Genomic DNA, 8,559 nt, shown 5'->3' on the forward strand with positions numbered 1-8,559 from the left:
CGAAAAGTGCTTCAGTGTAATTCCGAAATCAAAGTTTCAGTTGGCACTGTACGCTGAATTAACATATGGAAAATTAAGCCAAATTTAAACACTCCGAAAAAGTTTTCACACTCCGAAAAGTGCTTCAGGGGAATTTATAAATATATCAATAATTAAAATCCCTGCAGAGTTCTAACGCTTATAACTATGTTTACATATTTGCAAAATTTTTTATTTATACAAGATTTTTGAGAAAAATATATTTTACGGACATACTGAAATTTTTAAAACAAACAAGCTTTCAGAAATATTGTTCTTTAACGCCATAGAGTATAAAAAATAACATATTCCATTTATCCAAAATAATTATTTGACTTTCCATTTCTGTTTTTATTTCATTGTACGCGCTATCGCTTCGAAAATATCACCTGCACTAGGCTCATGACTTGTGCTCAAGCGCAACGCACACTCACACCTACCGAAAGTAATACATACATACATACATACATATGTAGGAGTATTGAAATATGTAAAATTATAAAAATTACAACTCGTTAGCATTGCAGGTGTTATTCTATATACATGTACACATAAATAATCTAAAATAAATACACAACGGCATATACATACATATGTATACATATATAAATATACATGCGAGTATATAGACGAATATGAAAATATATACTACTAAAGCATATATATGAATACTAAGAGTTATGCAAAGAGACAAACAAATATACATACATACATATAAGCAAATAAATAACAATAGCATAAATTGAGTGTGCAATGTATTACAATAAATAAGAATGATAACGAAAATAATATACATACATACAAACAAATATTATATATATATATATATATAAAATTACAAAACAACTATAAAACACAAAAACATGAAAGACTAAATATTACTAAAAATTATAAGTGAAATTTATGAAATAAATAAAACAATATATATTATAATAAACTTAATAATACAAAAATATGAAAAAAAACTTCTACATTTATTTGCGAATATTTTCTTTTGCACTGAGAGATTTACTGTTTCGACTTTCAAATTCACAATTTTCGCTTTTAGTTGAAACTTTTGCGTTTTGGTAGTAAATAAAAAGACTTTAAAGATATATATTATATATTATAACTGTTTTTCTTTATGTAAAAACTATTTAATTATTGCTCTCAATTAAGGTTTAACACAAAAAAAAGCATAAATACAATTTAAGTAAAGTTTAAAAATTTAAATCATTCATCGACTGGTAATTAGTATAAATATGTATATATATATAAATAAAATTGTGCATTGTTTTTATTAGATGTTATTTTTATTACAAACTACATAAAACCATAAAACTGCATAAACGAATTAAAAACTTTTAGTATTAACATGAAAATGTCGCCTAAAGGTATGCTAAACTGTCTGAATTAATATGTATAACCCTAAAGGTATGCTAACCTGCGCCTAAAGTTATGCCTAACTGTCTGAACTAATATGCATATGTCTAAAGGTGAGCTAAACTGTCTGCATTAAGCCTAATTCGCCTAAATGTAGGCTAAACTGTCTTGATTAACGTGAATTGTCGAGTTCCACAAGCAACACTGCAATTTCTAAGCACGCATTCCTAACAAATATTTACCATTAATGACTTTTTTATTTTTATTTTTTTTGGATTTTTTTTTAATTTCAGATTAGGAAATCCTAAAAAAAATTTGTTAGAAAGAAACTATTTCAAAAATTGTTTAAGCATTTTTTTTCAAAACCTCTTTTTTACAAAAATTGTTAAAACATTTTTTTTTTTAAACTTTTTATACAAAAATAGCTAATTTCAAAAAAAAAAAAATAACTTTCTCATTATTTTTGTCTTATATGGCCAAAAACACAAAAAAAGTTCCATTACCTTCTCCTTAAAAAACAGTTATTTAAAAAGTGCTTTCAAAATTGTTTTTCGAAATTTTTTTCAAATACCAATCTTTTTTACAAATTTTCTTTACAAAATTGCAATTTCTCAAGCAAAATATTTCAAAAATTGTTGAAAATTGTTTTTCAAAATATTTTTGTAACAAGAAAACCAATTAAAAAAAAAAAGTTTTGCGTTCTTTTTTTCAAATATGGGCAAAAAAAAAAAACAAAAAAAAGCCTCCGTAACCTTTTCCCTAATAAACAGTTAGTTCAAAAATTCTTTAAAATTTTTTTCACAACTTTTTCTGAATAATTTTTTTTTAAACAAATTTTCCTTACAAAATAGCAAATTATAAAAAAAAAAATATTTTTTAAATTGTTTTAACATTTTTTTCAAAACTTTTTTTTTGAAAAATTACTTAGTTAAAAAAAACACGATTTTTTGCATATAAAATATGGCTAAAAACAAAAAATTCCGTTACTGTCTCCCTAAAAAAGTTACTACAAACATTTTTTGCAAAAATTTCTTAAATTTTTTATTCGAATTGTTTTTTTCAAAAACTGTATTTCCAAAAATTTTTTCAAATTTTTTTTCAAAATTTTTTTTTTTCAAAAATTTTATTTTCACAAATTTTTTCAAATTTCTTTTTCAAATTTCTTTTTCAAAATTTTTATTAAAACTCTTTTTCAACCATTTATTAAATTTTAATTGTTTTGAAATGCGGCATATTTCACAAGAATTCAACCCTGCCGTTCTTTCCTCCCCTGCAGTGATAGCGTGCGCTTTAACCCATACATTCACACACTCATTCAACGTTCGTCTTCAAATTGTATATGTGTCTATGTGTTCACATTCATTGTATGTATGTATTTGTATTGTACTTGTGTACACCTTTTTTTATAAACATATACATAAATACGTATATTTATATATATACTACTATATATATAAATATATTCTCTCAATACAAATACTACGTAATTTATAAATAAATGACAATTCGCTTTTGAAAAATTTTTAACAACAACAACAAAAGAAGAAAAACAATGTAAAACAAAAAAACAAGTATTGAATTAAATTTAAATTAAATGGAAACAATTCTCATGGATATGGCAGCTATTGTAGATAAGTAAACTTATTTAAATTTAAAATAATTAATAAAAGCAAAAACAAAAGCAAATTCAATTAAAGAAGTTAATTGAGAAATAAATGAAAACCACACACACACACTTAAAAATAACAGTAAAATTATTGCCAACAGAAAAGCAAATTTATAAAAAAAATACGAAAAACAATTATAAATAATGAACAAAGGCCCTAACTGTAATGAGAATGCAACTGAAATGTCAAATGAAATCGTAGGCGAGTTGCAGTATGCACCGCAATAGTATACTATACATACATACATATGCAGTTAAGTGTTGGCAGGGCGGAGCGCGTGTAAAAATGCTTGCAAATATGAAACAAAAATAAATTGAGAATTTCAAAACCAAAATTTAAAAAAAAAATTATTAAAAATTAAAATCAACACAAATGAAAGTATGTCTGAAATCAAATGCTAAAACCTACATACAAACGTACATATATAGTACATATAACATAGAGAGCGGAAAATGCCGAAAGTGTGTAAAATAAAGTGTGAGAACTGTGAAGCCTAAGAGCGTTGTTAGTTTTGTAAATTCCCAATAAGCAAGTGAAATAAGTAAATAAATAAATATAAGCAAAAAAAAAAACGAAAAAAACATGAAAACTCAAACCACTCTTGTGTTGCTTTCTTTGGTACTTTTCCTTTGTATAACTGCTTTTTTCCACTTTTCTGATATGTTTGTGCTGAAAAGCGATTTCTGCAAGTTTATTTAGTTTTAGCTGGACTGTCACAACAATTTCTTTAAAAATATTTTCTATAATTTCATACTTTTGAAAAAAGATGTTTAAATATGCTGAGATCGTTCAAAAACAGTAGTGGCGGTTATGTTTCGGGTTTTGCTTCAGGTTATGTTTCAGGTTCCTTTTCCGGTTATGTTTCTGGTTATGTTTCTGATTATGTTTCTGGTTACCTTTCCGATTATGTTTCTGGTTACGTTTCCAATTTCTTTAAAAATGCTTTCAGCTGAGATCTGTTCAAAAACAGCATTAAGTAGTTGAGGTTATGTTTCAGGTTGCTTTACCGGTTATGTTTCAGGTTTGTTTCCAATTTTTTTTTTAAACATTTTCTACAATTTTATGGCTTCGAAAAAAAGTTGTTCAAATATGCTGAGATCTGTTCAAAAACAGCATTAAGTAGTTAAGGTTATGTTTCAGGTTATTTTACCGGTTATGTTTCAGGTTTGTTCCCAGTTTTTTTAAAATGTTTTCTATAATTTCATGGCTTCGAAAAAATTTGTTCAAATGCTGAGACGTATTTAAAAACAGCATTAAGTAGTTGAGGTTATGTTTTAAGTTGTGTTTCAGGTTATGTTTCAAGTTATTTTCCCGATTATATTTCAGGTTATGTTACCAATTTCTTTAGAAATGTTTTATATAATTTCATAGTTAGAAAAAAAGTTGCTCAAATATGCTGAGATCTGTTCGAAACACCATTAAGTAGTTGATATTACTTTTTCGGTTATATTTCCGGTTGCGTTTTTAGATTAATTTTTCGGTTACGTTTCCAATTTCTTTAAACATACTTTCTGTAATTTCATACTTTCGAAGAAAATTTGTTCAAATATGCAGAGATCTTGTCAAAAACAGCACTAAGAAGTCGAAGTTATGTTTCCGGTAATGTTTCGGGTTGTGTTTCCCGTTATATTTCAGGTTATGTTTCTGTTATATTTCCGGTTATGTTTCTTTTAAATTGTGTTTTTGTTATATTTTGGCTTATGTTTCATCTAAGCTAATATAATTTTCAATATGACAGCCAAGAATTAAGTTGAAATATTATGAATTTATATGAGAACTACAGTCTCTGAATTTTTGTTGAGGTTATAGTAAAGATAATAAAATATGTACATACTAAGATAATAACGAGGAGGCTTGAGGCACATAGAGCCACCATTAAAGTCAACATATTTCGAAATACAAGTGAAAAACTGTACACTAAATGCCGTGTTGCTTCTTTTAGAGATTTAAATATTAAATTTTAACAAATTCGAACAAAATGAAACATTAACATAAACAAAAAACTCAAGTCTTCGGGGTTCTAAGCAAGAATATACAATTTCCATAACCTTTTTGTCTACTACGCTTAGAATATATAACTTTTTTCCAATAGACTTTCGAAATTTGTAACTGTTTTGACGAAACAAGAACGCAAAATAAGGTTAGGACCCAAAAGTCAGAGAGCCAGAAATACAGAGTCAGGCGTCCTAAGATATCATGATAGAAGTAGCGCGCTCAGCAACTTCGCTTGTTAGAGTTTCAAAGCATTTGAGAGAAACATTTTCCAAAATCACTGTATAAAAAACTTTACAACAAACAAAACTAGAAAAAGAACTGCAGCACTTATTTTTATGTCTAAAAGGAATTTCGAATTTTGTATCTCACGATTGTGTCAGCATAGCAGAGATAAAAGAAAAATTAATTTAAAAAACTAAAAAAAAAATATTAGAAATTTTCCAAAAAAAATTTTTGATTACACAAATTTTCAAAATTTTTTATTAGAATTTTGCATATTCATTAAAATTATTTATATTCTCATTTTTTCTCAATTTTTCGTTGCAAGATTGAGCGATCTTCAAATCAAAGTGTGAAAATTATGCCTATACTGTTAATGTAACATTAAGCTGTTAGCCGTAACATTAAGCTGTTAGCAGTAACATTAAGCTGAACCGTAGCGGCAAAGTAACCCACCTTCAAGAATCCAGAAAAAAGGAAAAAAAGCAAGAAATAAAATTTACAAAAATAAATACAACATAAAATGTTATAAAGAAAGCTGTGCAGTTAGTGTTAATAGAAATGGATTCAATATGTGTACATAAATCAAGACTATGCTAATGATAGCTGTACGTAGTGTTAGTAATAATAAGCGCCAGTGTTAGTAAACGCCGTAAGGCAACGTGCTTGATAGTACTATTGGCAATAATCAAACAGTAGTTGGCATAAAACAAATATAGCATATTAATGGATAAAGGAATTGGTTATAATAAACTGGTAGTAAGCTGATAGAAAACTGGTAATGAACACAAAATGTTAAGTGGTATTGAGTTGTGTGCCGTCTAAAAGAGACAATGAAAAGTTAGTAAATGCAAGCAAGCCAATTAAATAGAGTTTAGCACAGTTTAGAGACAAACAAACCAAAAAAATAAGCAACAGAGAAAACGAAAAGAAAATAAACTTTAAAAATGCAAGCACAAATATCGATAACAAATATATACGTTAGTTTGGTAGCGGTAACTGTTAGTGGTGCAGCTAGGTATTCATACCAGTCAAATGATTATGATCAAGCAAACTTTCAAAATCACAAACTAAGCAAACTAAAAAGATAAGTAAAACACACACATACCTATTTTTCGGCCTATTTTTATATGGTGAAATGTAACGGACATTTTTTTTTTTAGAAAAAAAAAGCGTTTCTAGACATTTTTGAACTACGCGTACAAAGAAAATAACAAATAATTTTTGGTTTAAAGAATTTTCCGTGGGAAAAACTTAATGTCTGGAACAGATTCGATTTTAAAAAAAGTTAAAGGGATTAAATAGTTGAGATTAAAATATTTGCAGAGTTTGTATGCAAAAGCAAAAAAATTTATTTACAAACAAAAATCTGACTCGACATTGTTCTATTATTCATTTGGCTATGAGTAAACAATTTAATTTAGATTTTAAAATTTGGTTTTAATATTGATACTTCTAATATTCAAATCATATTTATTTAAAAGCATTTTTTTAATTTAGTTTTAATATTATTTAACTAATATTTCTAATTTTAAATTAATATGCATTTAATATTATTTTTTTAAGCTATAAATAACGACTGCTTAAGTTTTCAAATATAATTTCGGAAAAAAGAAAAAACTTTCTATAAAAATACTAAAAATATAAAAAAGCTATATGTTTTTATTTTTTGCTTAAATATCACTGCCTTGCTCTTTCATTATCATTTTTGGGCTTAGTTGAGATAGTAATAAAACGTTAATTTATTGCAGCCTTGAAGTAATAATGATTTTTTTATGATACCTAAGGTCATTTATAATATCTAATTCACATTTTGAGAGAATTTTTAGTAGCTTTAATTTTTAATATTTAAATTAAATTTTCAGAGCAGCTTTTGAGAAAACTTTGGTTTCGAAACATCATTAATATTAAAATATATCTTTAAATAACTAGAAATGTTAGAAAAAAATTTTATAAATAATTATAAAAACCATTAACAAATAATTGAAAAAAACTGTATTAAAAATTATCTGATAAAAAAAAATTATAAAAAATATTTGCAAAAACTTAAAGAATAGCAAATAATTGTAATAATAATTATTAAATAACTTTTTAGTTTAAAATAATTATGAGTATAATTTTTGCAGAATTTTTGGTAATTTTTTTCTTGTTTTAACCATTAAAAATTAGAAAATTTTTTTAAAAATATGTGTTTTTGAGTTTTTTACATTAAAATAGTAACTTATTGCACAGAATTTTTTAGTGACTTTTTGTATATAAATAAAAATATTTTATTTTTGGAATAAACACTTATTTACTTTACAAGAATTTTCAATTTTAATTTTAAAATAACAGTAAAACTTATAAAAAAAAAACTTTTTTAGCTACGAATTTATGAAAAGTATTCAATAAGCTATGATATTGAATACCTTTCATAAATTCGTAGCGCTAAAAAAATGAAAATAAATTAAAAATAATTTAACAAAATCACTTTTGCAAATAGAAAGTTACAAAATTAACGAAAATTCTGGAGATAATAAATTTCTATTGGTAATATTATAATTAGTTAATCAAGTAATCCACTGCATTTATAGTTCTAAAGCTTTTTTCAAATATTTTTCAAATATTTTTAATATATTTTTTTTTTATTAGATAATTTTTAATAAAATTTTTTTTCAATTATTTTTTAAAGGTTCTCATAATTATTTATACAATTTTATCTAACATTTCTAGTTATTTAAAAATATATTTTATTACTAATGATGTTTCAAAACAAAGTTCATTTAAAATTAAATAAAAACTATTATGTTTAATAATTGTTATAAATTTTTTGTGTTTAAAAAATGAAATGACTTTTCAAAAATAAATAAAATAGTTTTTTAATATTGTTGTTGGAAAACTTGTTGAAAATAGTTGTATCACAAAATTTAATTTTTTATTGAGAACTTTAGAAACTATTTTTTTGTTAGCTTGCATAAATTTTGAAAGTTGCTTATTTTAATTACGTAATATTAATAATTATTTATATTTTTTTTAAATTATTTTTTAATTTTTCGATAAAAATTTAATTTTTTTTGCGAAAGAAAACTTATTTTTGTTAGCTTGCAGAAATTTTAAAAGTTGCTTAATTTAATTACTTAATTTTAATAATTATTTATAATTTTTTTTAATTTTTTTATAATTTTCGATAAAAAGTTATTTTTTTTTTGCGCAAGAAATTTATTTTTTGTCAGCTTGCATAAATTTTAAAAGTTGCTTATTTTAATTACTTAATTTTATTAATTATTTATAAAAAGTTATTTTTTTTTTGCGCAAGAAA

This window comes from Bactrocera tryoni, chromosome 3 (genome assembly GCF_016617805.1).
Source record: "Bactrocera tryoni isolate S06 chromosome 3, CSIRO_BtryS06_freeze2, whole genome shotgun sequence".
Lineage (NCBI taxonomy): Eukaryota > Metazoa > Arthropoda > Insecta > Diptera > Tephritidae > Bactrocera > Bactrocera tryoni.